Source organism: Ceratotherium simum, chromosome 1, assembly GCF_057802395.1.
Source record: "Ceratotherium simum simum isolate JZ-2026a chromosome 1, ASM5780239v1, whole genome shotgun sequence".
Lineage (NCBI taxonomy): Eukaryota > Metazoa > Chordata > Mammalia > Perissodactyla > Rhinocerotidae > Ceratotherium > Ceratotherium simum.
In genome coordinates, this window is record NC_141900.1 from 79,559,064 (window position 1) to 79,574,592 (window position 15,529).

Sequence of the window (15,529 nt, forward strand, 5' to 3'; positions counted from 1 at the left end):
GGAAAATGGTTAGCCTAAGAATGAACACTGCTTTCTGATCTCTAACAAATCTTAAAAGCAACACTTAAGAGACTGTCCCCATTGCCTAGTGATTACATTTTCTGCACTCTGCTTTGGCAGCCCGGGTGTGGTTGCTGGGTGCAGACCTACACTACTTGGCGGTGGCCATGCTGTGGTGGCGACCCACATACAAAATAGAGGAAGATTGGCATGGATGTTAGCTCAGGGCAAATCTTCTTCAAGCAAAAAGAGGAGGATGGGCAACAGACATTAGCTCAGGGAGAATCTTCCTCAGCAAAAAAATTAATTAAGTAAATAAAAAGCAACATTTGAAAGAAACAATTTCTCAAGAAATCTAACTCTATCACAGAACAGAGCTCAAGAATATTTATAAAAATACAAACATAAACAATACCCAAGAAGATAAAATTCACAGTGCCTGGCATGCAATCAAAAATTACCAGGCATGCAAAGGCCAACAAATTTAACCACTTGGATAAAGTGGACAAATACCTTGAAAGACACAAACTGACATAGTTCACTCAGAAAATCTGCTTGAATATCCTGAATAGCCCCCCATGTCTATTAAAGGAATTGAGTCCGCAGTTACAAGCCTTCCCACAAAGAAAACTACAGGCACAGATGGCTTCATGGTGAATTTTCCCAAGCATTGAAGGAAGAATTACTATTCTACACACTTTTCCAGAAAATTAAAAAGGAGAAACTACTTCTCAACTCTTCTAAATGAGGCCAGCATTATTCTGATACCAAAAACTAGACAAAACATAACAGAAAAGTCATCCCCCATGAACATAGTTGCAAAAATCCTCAGCAAAATACAACAAAATACAAGGATAATAAATGATGACCAAGTGGAATTTATTTCAGAAATGCAAGGTTGATTTAACATTCAAAAATCCATCAGCATTATTCCCCATATCCACAACCAAAAGAGAAAAAAATACGTGATTATCTCAATAGATTCAGAAAAAGCATTTTAAAGAATGCCATCTCCATTCCTGATTTTTTTGGGGGGAGTGAGGAAAATTGGCCCTGAGCTAACATCCGTGCCAATCCTCCTCTATTTTGTATGTGGGATGCTGCCACAGCATGGCTTGATGAGCGGTGTGTAGGTCCATGCCCAGGATCCTAACCCATGTACCCTGGGCCGCTGAAGCAGAGTGCACGAACTTAACTGCTACACCACCAGGCTGGCTCCCCATTCCTGATTTTTTTTTTAAAGTCTTTTAGCAAAACAAGAATAGAAGGGAACTTCTACAACATGTTATATGTGGTGGTTAAGTTTCTAGGGTAGCTCACAAATCGCTTTAGTCCTTGTATAAATTACTATCTATGCAATTATAAAGAATTGGAGGCAGCATTGTTGAAATCTGTAGCCTGGCATTTCAGTTACACACATTCCTTCAGCACCAGGGTCCCTTGGGAGTAAGCTGGCTGCTGTCCCAGCAAGCCTGGGCTTGTCTATGAAACTTGGTTACACTGAAGTGTAAATAATTAGTACCAGCTCAGTCTTGACTCTGTTAAAGTGTGAAGACAGAAGATCATGGAGCATCTACAGAAGAGATGGAAAAGGCAATTGGAATTTCTTACTTTTTTAATTCTACTAAGGGCTCTCTTTGTCCGTCTCTGCCCCAGAATAAAGGCACAGTTTTAATAGATGTTAAAAACCCACGGGAGAAGAGAATATAGAGGAAGAGGACTTTTCCAGGCTACACCAAACATGAATGGGCTAAGATCTGTAGACATCATAGATCTGAGAGAGGGAAGAGGATTCAATCACAGGATATTCAACTATTAACCAAATCAATTCTTGTATCACTGTAGCCTGAAGCCAAAGCTGATTTCTTCTCAAGTCCTGTGCCGTCCTGCAGAATCTAGCCCATTGTCTTGCAGTTCAGAAACCTAAATGGAAGGAATCATACTATTTGGCTCTCAGTAAAGGCCCTCATAGTCCTTTGGACTCCAGAGTCAGCTCAGAATGAAAGAGAAAGAAACTATGAAGGTACATTTCCTGTTCATTTCTCTTGGAGAAGTGCCTGTATGTGAGTGTGTGATCCACACCCCTATTAAAAATCACACGTGCATATGCAAGACTATTTCTGCTTCAGCTCTGGAATCCCACACTGTCTACCTTCTTCACTCCTCCCCAGGGTCCCCTCACCTCTCCCTGCTGCTGTTATGGGTGGTGAGAAACCAGTGTATCATTTATATACCACATCAGATTGAGGTAGATTTCTGGATCGTACAGACAAAAGGGATGAAAGGGAGGATGAGGAGCAGTGGGAGGGTGGGGAGGTGCAGGACAATAGATCCCATGTAAAGGAGTAAGAAATGCACCTGCTTCATCTTCTGACCAAGGGCCAGTCCTATTGACAGTCTTCAACTGTGAACAGATTATTAAACACTGTCCACAAAAGGTACTTAAGTTTCATTGCCAAAGAGGGAAATAGCTCTCAGGGGATGGAGGCTACCTGCCATCCCACATCTCCCTTCTTCTCTTCCTTCCATAATTATTGAGTGTCTTCTGCATGACAGGTACCATGCTAGGTTCTAGGGGTGCAATGACATATATAGCATACTTTGAAGAACTTGATGTCTGAACAGAGGCAAATAGATATGACCGCATGTACAGGCGATAAACAATGCAATGATTGAAAATATTACAATAAATAATTATGCTAAGAGAAAGAAGCCAGATGAAAAGGAGCTCATATTAAATAATTCTCCTGATGTATATAATTCTAAAAAATGTAAATTAATCTTTAATGACAGAAAGTAGACCAGTGATTGCTTGGGGATAGGGCCAAGGGGAGCAGGGAGGGCAGTAGAGAAAAATTACAAAGGGGCAAAAGGAAACTTTAAGGGTTATGAATATGTTTGTTATGCTGAGTCTGGTGATGGTTTGATGGTATATACATATATCAAAACTTATTAAAATGTACACTTTAAATATGTGCAGTTTGTCAATTACATTATATATAGTATAATATATATAATATTGTATATCTATTTATATATATAATTGTATGTCAACTAAACATCAAGAAAGCTGTTCAAAATACATTTCAGGGCCAGCCCGGTGGTGTAGTGGTTAAGTTTGGCATGCTTCACTTTGTTGGCCCAGGTTGACAGGTTGGGATCCCGGGCAGGGACCTACACCACTCTTCAAGCCATGCTGTGGTGGTGACCTACGTACAAAATAGAGGAAGATTGGCATAGATGTTATCTCAGGGTCAGTCCACCTCAAGCAAAAAAAAAAAAAAGAGGAAGACTGGCAACACATGTTAGCTCAGGGCCAATCTTCCTCACCAAAAATATATATATATATACATTTCAAGGTACAATGTGGACACATAGGAAGGAACAGTTCTTTTTTTCCTGCAGAGGATGAGATGCCCAGGGAAAGCCTCCTAAATAGCTGTTGCTACACCCAGTTCACACTCTCTGTATTAGACAGGTTCCTCACAGGAAACAAAGGGAACATTCAAATTGTGTAATTTGGGAAGAGATTAATAAAAGGACTACATAAAAGGTATGAGGAAGATGTGGAAAAATATGAGGGATAGCGCAGCACCCCGCAGCTAGTAGCACAAAATACTCTTATTCCCCCTAGACTGGAAGTGGAGAGGAGAAGAAGTGGTTCCTGGAACCTGGGAAGAGAGTGTCCTGCAAAGAGGGACACTTGGAAAGGAGCTAAGACCTTACAGCAAACACCCAAACTGGATGGACCTTTCAGGGAAGGAGCAGAGAAAGAAAGACCCTAATTGTACTCTCCTCCCTCCCTTTCGTTTTCTACTGGTGCTTCAGTTGGCCAACCCCAACCAAAAGCCAGAGACTAAGGAGGCCTCCATTCAGATCAGCCTTAGTCTCAGAGCAGCTTGGAAAAGGAATCTGGAAAGACAAATAGATGACAGACTGCATAGTCCCCATTATGGTCTGCTCTCTCCTTTTCTGGTCCTGGACTGAAAGATGCAAAATTATACAGAACTAACACTAATAGAGAACTAACACAAAAAATAATTATTCAGACTATTCAGATTATAATCTGAATAATTATTCAGCTTATTTCAGACTTTTACCTCACACTTTCTAGTGTACTTCAGTTTTTACTCTGATTGGATAATCCAGAGGAAAACCATGACTATTTAGGACTTTTACCTCACATTTTATAGTGTGCTTTAGTTTTTACTCTGATTGGATAATCTCACTTCCTACATTTGGAAAGATGTCGTGGAGCATGTGAATTGGGCAAGCAGTGCCCTGTGCCAGCAGGTGACAAGCCAAACTATGGCTCGAGGGCCAAATCTGGTCTGCCATCTACTTTTGTACAGCCCACAAGGTAAGAATGGTTTCTATGTTTTTAAATGGTTGAAAAACATCAAAAGGAGAAAAATACTTTCTTACACAAGGAAATTACATGAAACTCAAATTTCAGTGTCCATAAATGAGATTTTCCTGGAACCAGGTGTGCCCACCATTTGCATATTTTCTGTGGCTGCTTTTGTACTACAATGGCAGAGTCGAATGGTTGCCCACAATACTTAAAATCTTTACTTTCTTTAGAGAAAAAGTTTCATGACTCCTACCCTATGCTGAAGGAGCTGGAGATTTGGAAACAGATTCACCTGAGACCAGACCTGGCTCCACCACTACTTGGATGTGTCATCCTGATATGTTACTCAATTTCTATGAGCCTCTATGTGTTCAAGACAAGAGGGGGATAATGACATCTACCCTATAGGGTGACTATTGAGGATTAAGTCACGGAACAGTAGTAAGGTGCCTAGCTCAGAGACTAACACACACAGAAAATTATTTTTGTCCTTAAATGAATAATAAAAGTGAAAAACCATGCAACATAAAGCAATGCAAGTCTTCTTACCTTTCTTTTCACGTACCTTTTTTTACTTTGCTATGTACTAAACAGATTTCTATCTTCTTATTATTCCAATTGATGTCAGAGGAGATTTACATCTTATCTAAAGCTTATCCCTTGCCTGGAGATGCTAAATCCCATCCCTTTCCAACCTGCTTAAATAATAGTTCTTAATCTTTAGTGTGCTTAAAAATCACCTGGGTGTTAAAATACAGATACCTGAGCCCACTGAGGAATCTGAATTTCAAAATTACTTTAAGAAACATTGATATAAGATTGTCCCCGCTTCTCTCTTACCTCCCCCCCACACACACACACACACATGTTCTCTCTTTCTCTCTCTCTCTCCCTTTCTAACGTTTTTCAATCTCTTTTTTCATGGACTCCTTCCTCCTATCAGTATCCATTAATCTTAAAAAAGATTAGAGTTTCTATTGTCCTAGGATCTTTTCTGGCTACTTTCCTATCTCTTTTATTTTTCTCATCAAACTCCTCACATATGCAAACTATAACACATCTGAAGCTATTTGGGGGGACTTATCGGATGATGTCTATATCTGTAAGTTCCTGTTATCACCTCTCACTTTCCATCAATTTCTTCCTTCTCTATTTCATTGATTAGCTCCTTTTCATCTTTTCTCTATCAAACATAGAACATTCTTTCTTCATTTTACTGCCACACAGTCCTTCACTTTCAGTGAGCTCGTCCAGCCCTGGTCAGAGCCATCTTTAGGGAACTTCATAGTGGGAGGCTAACATGCTTTTACCGCAGGCATTGGAGTTGTATTCAGTGTTTCTAAACTTGGTTCCCAGGTGTGGGGTTTGATGGAGCTCAAGAGATAACATCCATTTTTCCCTGCCTAAGCTAACAGAGAGAAGAGCTAGACAGAGAATACATATAGAAAAGGAAAAATAGGGGCCGGCCCAGTGGCTCAAGAGGTTTAGTGCGTGCACTCCACTGCAGCGGCCTGGGGTTTGCCGGTTGTGATCCCGGGTGCTCACCGACGCACCACTTGGCAAGCCATGCTGTGGCGGCGTCCCATATAAAGTGGAGGAAGATGGGCACAGATGTTAGCCCAGGGCCAGTCTTCCTCAGCAAAAAGAGGAGGATTGGCAGATGTTAGCACAGGGCTGATCTTCCTCACACACACACACACACACACACAAATATATATATATATATGTGCCATCTTTATTACCAATAATGTTTATTGTGGAGAACATGGGTTATGTCGAGAGCTAAGAAGACTTTGCAATACTGAACAGCTGACTTAGACAGATTTACATACCCAGTCACAGGCATTGCTGGGAAACATCAGAAATGGGAAAGAATCCTCCAGCCAACTGTGAGTCCACACAGAGGGAGACTCTGTACCTAATCTTGATCATCATTGAAGAACAAATTTATAATGTAGAACAGCAACAATGTTAGTTAGAGGCTACAATGCTCACAGAACTTGGTAACAATTATTGTTACCAAGTAACAATAAGGCATGGGGGGCCAGCCCGGTGACGCAAGCAGTTAAGTGTGCACGCTCTGCTGCAGCGGCCTGGGGTTCACCGGTTCGGACCCTGGGCACGCACCAATGCACTCCTTGGCAAGCCATGCTGTGGCGGCGTTCCATATAAAGTGGAGGAAGATGGGCACGGATGTTAACCCAGGGCCAGTCTTCCTCAGCAAAAAAAGAGGAGTATTGGCAGATGTTAGCACAGGGCTGATCTTCCTCACAAAAAAAAAAGAATAATAAGGTATGGGAGTGATAAATTCTGCCTGAGTTTAGGAAAAAGATATTTCAAGTTGAGGGCAAAAACATGCCGTTATAAAGGGATGGACTTTGTGATAATAGGGATAATCTGGAATGGGCTGGAGGGAAAGAATTTTAACTAAGTAATCACCTAAAAATCCTCTAACGGGGCCGGCCCCGTGGCGCAAGCGGTTAAGTGCGCGCCCTCCGCTGGGGCAGCCTGGGGTTCGCCAGTTTGGATCCCGGGCGCACACTGACACACCGCTTGGCAGGCCATGCTGTGGCGGCGTCCCATATAAAGTGGAGGAAGATGGACACGGATGTTAGGCCAGGGGCAGTCTTCCTCAGAAAAAAAAGAGGAGGATTGGCAGATGTTAGCACAGGGCTGAACTTCCTCACACACACCCACACAAAAAATGCTCTAAAATTGTAAAGAGGGAGACAACTAAAAAAACCTTCTAAAATGGACTAGAAAAAACCATGAAATGTGGCACACCAACACTAAGCCCAAAGATTAGTGTGAACTTGTATGAATAGTATCAGGAAGACTAAATTCCCCACTGGACAAAATGAGGCTCAAAAATTCTAAACACAACGAAAAGAACTTTAAAGATGTGTTCCAAATAAAAAGAAAGGGAAATAGTCTCAGAGAATATGCTGTAATGTTCAGAGATGACAAAGAAAAGGCAACTGACTCAACATTACTCTTGGGCAAGTCATTTTATCTCTCCACGACACAGTTTCTTCCCTCCTCCACAAGTGAAAAAGGTGCTGGACACCAGGGTTCCATCCAACTTAATTTTGTTTCCAATATTCATTAAGAAGAATGATCTTCAAGCTAGGAAGGAGAGTATATATACCAAAGAGCTTTATTAAAACCATAGCACAGCGAGAAAATATAGGTTGAATTAATAAATGGAACAGCTACTGTAAGTACACTAAAAAATAAGGCATGTCACAGTGACTTCATTTTTGTTGATGTGTTGAGAAGAAAATGTCATTGACATAAAGTTTCTTGATTTCAGTGAAGAGTATGATGAATCCTCCAATGATATAATTTTGGATAAAACCATTGGAGAGTAAAGAAAATGAGAGTGGAATTAAGTATGAACAATAGTAACAGTATATATCTTTATCATTCTAACTGTGTGACTTTATAAACATTACTAAATTTCTCTGGGCCTGTTTCCTAATTGGTTAAAAAAAAAATAAGCACTTGGGCTGTTTACTTCTGAGTTGATTTCCTACTCTAAAATTCAAAGATTCTAAAGTTCTAGTGATTTGATATCAACATATGAGGAGATTTTAGTAGACTCAACAAAACCTTGTCTTGGTTTTTCACTGTTCAGGATTATTATCAGAGACTTAGTTGAAGATATCAGAGGCCTGCTTTTGGAATTTACAGATAACACAAACCTGGACTGGGTAACTAACATGACATAGTGCAGAAACAGGATTTGAAAAAGGTCTTAAGAGATTAAAGCTTATAGATTGCTTTTGTACTCAAATAAGAATATCTAGTTTAGCAACAGTTTATATGTGTGAAAAAGCAATAGTGACCTCAAATTTAGTATGAACCAACAGTATAATATGAATGTGTGTGTAAGAGAGAAAGACAGAGAAAGACTGTTGCACCGTATTGTCAATTTATATCAAGAACCTTAAAAAAGTACATATCTTAGCCACAAATTTCAACTTCTAGTAGTTCACTCTAAAGAGGCAGTAAAGAATATGCCCGTAAGTATGAGCTACACAAATATTTACTGCTGAGCTATTTATAAGCACTTAAAAATTTTAAAAACAAATATTTAACAATAAGGAGAGGGTATGGTTGAATAAATCGTGATAATCATTTCAACAGATTCTTACAAAACCAAAAGAGTGTTTATATATAATTATGTATATTCATATGAAAAGATGGTCATGGTATACTGTTGTTGAAATAAAAAAATAAAAACAGATTTACAAGACAGTATACCTAGTATGAACTTACTTTTGATAAATAACAATGCATATGTAACAGGTTGTCTCAGAATCTCAGGTGTATATATATGAGACACCTTTCCAGGTATAGGCTAATAATAACCCACTCACTTGTGTTTTCACCAGTGTACCATGGGACAATGGCAGGTAGTAGTTGTAGTAGATATTTGTCAGGTTTTAGCAATTCAGCATCCATTTCTCATGCTTTTGGTAAAAATGACCCAATTCCTTCTAGGGCTAGCCCTATCCCCAGCTCTAGGGGTTGGCATGTGACCCCTAAGTTACAGCCTAAGTTGATTAGTATCTTTCATTCCCCTACAATAATGATTTACTCAGGAAATGTCGAAGGCTGATTTGCACCTAATATTAATTTTCTGACTGAAGTTGGGAGACCCTCGTTTCCCCTGAATCTGAAACTGAAAGGATGTTGGTTCAAACTATACAGTAGCCATCTGTCCACGGTTATGAGAGTCTGTCCAAAAGTGGAAACAACAGAGAGGAAGCAGAGCTCAGATGTGCAGAGAGAATCCAGGTTCTGAAGCTGTCATCTGACCCCCTGTATACAGCTCTATCTGGAATTAGTTTATCTCACACTCCAGAATTTTAGCTTTTTAACCCAATAAATTCCTATTTGGCTTTGCCTGTGTGAATGGGACTTTCATATTTTTATAACCCTAAGTATTCTAATGATATGGTGGGGTGAACGACAATAAATCTAGAGTTTACTATAGGTCTGAGCTCAGTATCAAGGATGCTGATGTGCCCTGTGACTGGCCCCACCCACCAGATAATGGAAGGATTCAAAGTCGTCTGGAACTCCAGTGAGGGGGCTGTTCTTCTTTAGGGAGTGAGACAGAAATATCAAGGTGGCCTTCAGAGCCCATGCCTCTAACAACTTTCCTGGAGGTGGAGGCAAAGTGAAATGGGAAGACCCTGAAGCAAGAAAGTGATCAGAGGAAAAGTTCAAGGTCAGTGTCTCCTGGAAGGGTGACTTGGATTTCAAATTGGCATTAACTAGAAATGAGAAATGGAGCCATGTGTCAGGCACTGAGGTTCCCTGTGCAATGGCAATGAGTACAGCTAGCTCTCCCCTAAGAACACTTTCTCACCTCACAGCTTGGGCATCACCACATGACTCGGAAAGCCCTGTGGGAACATATGATGTAGAGAGGAAATCCACTGGAAGCTCTAGAGAAGAGCAGCAGTGGTGCCACACCCCGAAGAAGACAGAGCAATTGCCAAGGGACCCTTGGAAAGGGTTGCAGGCAGTTTCTTCAACGCAGGGAAATGACACCAGTATAAGAGCACCTGACAAGCTCTGAGCAGCATGTCAGCGCAGACAGTGGCAGCAGCCCAGATCTGAGAGGAGGGTTAAGACCTAAGACCTGGGGCAAAGTGAAAGGAAAGGCCCAAGTAGCAGCTGGTGGACGGAGAAGGGGCAGTGGGAGGCGCCACCCAGGAATCTCGGTGTGTTAGAAAGGAGTGGGCACCTTAGTCCTGCCGTCACGCAGCTGCTGGACATACAGGAATCAAGCGTCTGAGTTAAATAGCAAAGTGACCATTTTGTATCTGAAAACTAGAATTTGAGGGTGTGGAATTCTGTATTATTTCTTTCTTTCTTTCTTTCTTTTTTTTTTTTTTTTTTTACTTATCTTGCCTAATTTTTCTATAATGAACATAAATTGCTTGTGTATTAAAAACAGTTATATTTTGGGGCCCGCCCGGTGGCACAAGAGGTTAAGTGCACGCATTCGGCTGTGGCGGCCCGGGGTTCGCCGGTTCTGATCCCGTGCTCGCACCAACGCACCGCCTGGCAAGCCATGCTGTGGCGGCGACCCATAAAAAGTGGAGGAAGATGGGCGCAGGTGTTAGCCCAGGGCCAGTCTTCCTCAGCAAAAAAAGAGGAGGATTGGCATCAGATGTTAGCTCAGGGCTGATCTTCCTCACACACACACACACAAAAAAAACAGTTATATTTTTTTTCATAAAATGGCAAAAAAAAAAAAAAGCAGTCTTTTCTTGCATTAATAGAAAGATGATGTCCTGAACTAAGGAATTCTGCTCCTGGAAATAATAGCCACATTCCAACCTTTGCTGATCAGCTTACCTCTGCACACAATTCTGATATTACACTTTAAGGGCAATGTTGATAAATTAGAGGGAGAATGGGAGTAGGAAAAAGGATTTGACACCACATTTTTCAAAGGAGTAGTTGAAAGAACTGCAATGTCCAGCCTGGACAAGAGACTTCTGAGTGGAGAGGAGAATAGCTGTACCTAATACAACATAGGTGCTTACTGCTTGTTTGTGAATGATCAGTAATTAAATAAATGACATCTCCCTGACTAGGTTGTAAACTTCTTATGAGAGGAAATTACGAATTATAGCTCCTTCTATTCCTTCAGAGTCTATTACTTTGCTTTGCATAGTAGTGAAGGCTCAGTAAATATTTAATGGTTGTTTATATTTTGTTCATAGTTTCTACCGTAGTCCTGGACACATAGTGGGAAGCAGATCTCAGGAGTTGGGAAATAAGTAAAGAATTCTTTTTTATGTTTTCTCTTCTAGCTCACCCTTTACCCCCAGACCAATCAGCACTAAAGAACTTCACCTTCTTATCTCCAATGAACTTCACCTCCGGTCTGCTTGATCCAGCCACCGCTCCTCATGTTGGAATTCTCCATCATCCTGGACTGCTCTACCACTAAGATTTTAAACTCTGAAGTTCCAACTGCACTGTCGAACTTTCTAAACAAATGGCCTATCAGTGCTTCTAACCTAACATCATTAAGACTAAATTCATCATCTGGTCATCCAAACTTCTTCATCATTTGATTTTCCATATTTCTGGTAACAGTGCCATCACTAGCCTGTTAACTAATGTTTAAAACCTCTAAGTCATCACTCTGCCAAATCCAAATGCTCCTCCTTCACAATACTTCATACTCTCATAATCTACTTTCTGGACTATGACAATAGCATTCTAGTTTGACTCCTTACGTCTCTCTTCACATTGCAACAAATCTTTCCCACTGCTCTCAGGTTAGTCTTCTCAATGCCTCACTCTGATCATGGTACTTACTTGCTGAAAAGCCTTACTGGCTCCCTTTCTGACTAAATAGGATCTAAATCCTCTGGTTTGTTACACAAAGCTTTTGAAAAGCTGATCCTAATCTACTTTTTCCAGCATGATTTCCAACAATGTCCATAAATCAGTCCTCACTTCAAGCAAATTGTTCTACCCAAGTAGCTTCAATGCTTCTCAGCCCCTCAACTTTTCCCTTGCTCTTCTGTCTTCAAGTCCTCCTTCCAACACCACCCCTTCCTGGTAACCTGCTCTAATCCCTGCTCCTCTGAGTCAAAAAAGTAAATTTCTCCAAAATTCTAATCACTTTTTTTTCTCTTGTTACTTTTACCTCTTCCTCATATTTCCATAGGAATGTATACATTTGGCTGATTTTTCATAACAAAGTACATAATATAGTGAGACTTTGCATTATACATCCTGTATTAGTCTTCTAATGATTTTAAGTATTTATTGAACACCTCATATGTGCTAGGTGATGAGGATAAGTAATGAACAAGACGGATTTGTCTCTACTCTCTTGGGGCTTAATCTAGCATGGAACACTGTTGATAAGTAAATGACTAGTAAGTAGCTGATTAATTAAAATTATGATAAATACTAAAAATAAAAAGTATGCAATGCTATATGAATATATAGAAAGTGGACATATAAGACAATATTGTTTTGTAATCCAAAAAAAACCTTTCAAAATGGAGCCATATTCAGTCTAGCTTAAAAGTATTTGCTAGGTTAGTAGAAACTATTTTCCTTGGTTTATAGCATGATCTGTCTATTATGAGTAAAGACAATAACATCTGACAGACAGAATAGGAAACTAAATTTCCACTCCTGGGCAAGTATAACTCACGAGTTTAGCTGCAAACCTAAGGCAGAAGGATAGTATTGCTTTTTTCTTCCTGTTGTTTTACTCTAGAGCAGCTATTTTCTGCTTTTACCAATTGCATGGAGCCATCAATCATGGCCAGTAATCTCCAACAAAATAAGAAGAGCAAAAATATAAAGAGGCAAGTGATTCATCATTAAGTCTGACGCCAGCTGTAAGGGAAAAAGCCCCTTCTCACTTGGAGCCGACGGGCACAATAGCACATTATTCCTGAAGGAGCTTGACTTTAAATTTCTGAATGGGTTTACCACCAGTCTCAGCTGGCAGCCTGCTATGCATGCACAGACATGTAAACTCTTCAAATATACTTTTTTTTTTTTTAAGTATTGGGACTGTTCCTGGTATTTCTATAATCATCCAAAAACAAAGTTAGAATTTTATTTTTGTTTTCTTCTGCAGAATTAGTGCTTCTAACTGTAAAAGTATAAAATTCCCTCTGACGCTTTTAAACAAAGGCTTTCTCTTTTTCAAACACAAGTTACCATATGTGTTTTGGCACCTCTGATTGTCAGTTCGTGAGTACTGAGAATAACAAATTACAGGCAATTGACAGTCATGTAAATGGAAGCAAGAAGGCCACCACCACAGCCACTTTTATAATGTGGCATGTGGGTGAAAGAAGGGACACTAGGACAGAAGGCAGCATTCTAGGTCGAGGCTGCCCCTTTGGGAAGGAGACTGCCTGACAGACTTACCCATACAAAAGGTTACTAGGGAGAACTAGTTATTCTATGGCCCTGAATTGAAAGGAAAATGCAGTGAACTAATAAAAGCCATTCTTGTTGTGTCCTATAATTCACTGTCGTTTACACGTCCCTAAGGACTATGAGGAACACACAGGGCATATAGGAAATCTTCCCAATAAGCCATGAATGTTGCCTCTGCAACAAGGGGTAAAGAAGGAACGGAAAAATAAAATACGCTTTTCCATGCATTTCCTCCTTTTCCTTAGGAAAAAAAAAGAATTTTTGTGGCAAGCATATTGGAGATACTGTGGAAGAATAGTTCCTCTTCATATAAAGATTACCTCTGTAAAGCTGCCAAGGTCAGAACCCTGGTGGGTTATCTGCCAAGTAAGTGCCAGTTGTGGAATCTATACTGTGGCAGGCATGGGGGCAGGCTCCGATCTCCCACCCTCCTGATGAATCACCGTTCTTTGCTCCTTTGTACTAGTTGCCGCTTTTCCCACTCTCTGCCCTCCCTTCTCATCGGAGAGAACTCTTTCCTCACATATGAGCTGAATGTTCTGTTGTTTGCCAGGAAGCCAGGCTTGCTGAATGCTGATTTCATGGAAGTCACACAAGAGAGGCAAACAGTAATTTTCCAAGTAATCTGCATGAAAAGTGACCTTACAAGACATAAAGTACTCGGTGCATGATGCATCATTTGTGCTATCTTAAAGGAGGGGAGGAAAATACATATATATATATGTATACACACATATAAAATATATATGTACATATATAATAAAAAAATATGTATATGTAATAAATACATTCTTTTCCCTTAATATATACACATATACGTATATGTTTTTGTTTCCATTTTTGGTTGAGTGTTTTAAATGGCTTTGTCTTTTTTGTCCAACTATTTATTTTTTCTCTTTTTTAAAGAACCACAAGAAGACTGCAACTTCAAACCAGCTGTTTCATTTTTTTAATCTCTTCTGTAGTATATTTAGACCACTTAATATCCAATTTCTAGGGTCTGATATGGTGGAAAGGTACATTACATTTCTTTTATTTTGATATGTAAGGTGAAAGGTGCGATTCAAAAGAAGCACATAAGTGTTCAGTGAAAGATATTCTCCTAATATACACGCTATCCCCGTAGTTATTTGGAAATTGTATTACTTTCTGCAGTCCTCACAAGTAAAAATTTTTGGCATATTTCATCTCTAATATGACCCTTTTGGCATTTATTGAAATCATATTTATGCTGAGACTTTATAGGAATTAAAGGGAGATTAGGTCATCGCTTGTAGTAAGCTATGTCTTTTTTACTCTAAACAGCTCCTCAAGGTGAACTGTCACTCACCTTTCATCTATCATTAAGGTGTATGTGGCTTGATAAACTCATCAGGCAAACACTGCTTGATGGTAATGATTTGTTTTTATAGGGCACAGGGGAGGATTTCGGGGTTATATTTTGAATAATACATGATCATAGGTACAATTCTTCAAAACACTGGAAAATACAGAGATTGCTTATAATAAAAACCATCCTTTAGTATATCTTAATATCAATTAATTGTCTATATTGTGCTAACACATAAACTATGTCCAATTTTTCTCTCCTTGATTTCACACATCTTCTTAATGATGAAGAAATAAAACTACCAAAAATTGTTGTTTAATATATTATATGCTTCCATATTTATGACAATTCCAAAAAAAAAATCAGAGTAAGCTAATTTTGCAAAAGAAAGAAATAGTTCTTGAAAAATTTGATACCCAGCTGACAATAATTTGCAAATTGTGACCAGGACAGCTATTGAGAAATGAAATATCCATGTTAGTAATGTGATTCCACTATAGATAATTTTCACATATTATATTCCTTTTTCCCACTTTTTTCACTAATGAAACCAATAGAAGTCATCAAAATTAAATCTGATAGGAAGTCAGATCACTCAGAATCTGCAATGGGAATTAAAGACGCAGTGTGAGCCTGCTTGTTCAGCTCAGCCCAGATCTACAAACAACCACAAGCTGGTTGGCACTCTGTTAGCAATCTTGGCAGAGATTCCAAAGATTGAATGGAGATGAATTCTTAATGATTTTCTAACATTTAGGTGGGGGGATCTTTCCAGAAGGAGATTGAGACGCAAGAATTACAATTATAGAATGAGAGAATTGGGTACTTTGAGGCTTCTCCTCAAGATGGAAATGTAAGTAGTCAGTTCTCAGTTGACATGAGATTCTGCCATTAGA